The sequence below is a fragment of the Ornithorhynchus anatinus genome, chromosome X1 (genome assembly GCF_004115215.2).
Source record: "Ornithorhynchus anatinus isolate Pmale09 chromosome X1, mOrnAna1.pri.v4, whole genome shotgun sequence".
Taxonomy (NCBI): Eukaryota; Metazoa; Chordata; class Mammalia; order Monotremata; family Ornithorhynchidae; genus Ornithorhynchus; species Ornithorhynchus anatinus.
The window spans coordinates 17394263-17395434 of record NC_041749.1 but is presented as its reverse complement, the minus strand read 5'-3'; positions in this window follow the sequence as shown (position 1 = coordinate 17395434).

Below are 1172 nucleotides of genomic sequence, written 5' to 3'. Positions count from 1 at the left end.
AAGCTTCGTTCCTTCTAGGAACTAACCTTCTAAGGTTAGTTAGGAACTAGTTGGAAGCCAGTCGGGTCCTAACTGGTTCCTAATTAGTTAGGAACTAACCTAAGACGTCCGACTCTTCTATCTCGCCCCGACCTCTTGCCCTGCCTCTGGCCCGGAACGCCTTCCCTCCTCGAATCTTACGATGACTCTCCCCCGGCTTCAAAGCCTTATTGAAGGCCCGTCTCCTCCGGGAGGCCTTCCCTGATTAAGCCCCCCTTTCCTTTTCTCCCACTCCCTTCTGCGTCGCCCTGACTTGCGTCCTTTATTCTTCCCCTCGTTCCAGCCCCACAGTGCTTAGTACGGTGCTCTCCACAGAGTAGGCACGCCATAAATACCCCTGATCGATTGATCGATCTCCTTGGTTACACCACTGTCAACGCTAAATGGGGCAGATCGATCTCTTGGGAGCCTTTTCTCCGATAGGTTTCGCTAGAGTCCGTGGTGTCCGTGACAGAGAGAGCGGTACGCAGAGCAACTATCCTTTGCCAGCGGTGGGGCCTGGTCCCGCGGGAGCAGGGGGGTTGTTCCAAGATGGAAAGTTAGGGTGGTGAATTTATGGGATCGAGCGTAAGCCGGGAATTTTGGAGCTGACCCTGTGGTGTGGAGGGAAGGGAAGAAGGGAGCCGCGGAAGCGGAAAAAGAAAGGGGAGGCTGAATCTGGGGAGCATCGGGCAGTCCTGGAGGAAAACTGGAGGGGTTGGTTGGGGAGGAGGAAGGAGTGAGAAACTGAGCCGAGGGAGAAGGCAGTTCTAGGAAACCTGGAATCTAAAAGGGTGGAAATGGAAGTCAGGGAAAGTAGGGAACCGAGTTGGGGGATGAATACAAGAGAAAGGTGTTGGTCACTGAAATAAACCCCCTTTGCCTCCGCCCCGACAACCCCTTTGCTCTATCCTCTCTCCTCCCCTCAGCGCTCGTGGATATATGTCTTGTCTTATGCCGTCGAGTCACTTCCGCCCCACGGCGACAGCGCGGACACATCTCTTCCGGAACGCCCCGCTCTCCGTCTGCAGTCGTTCCGGTAGTAGATTCAGAGAGTTTTCTTGGTAAAAATAGAGCAGTCGCCTCCTTCTGTGCGGTAAACGTGAGTCTCCGCTCTCGACCCTCTCCCGTGCCGCCGCTGCCCGGCACGGGTG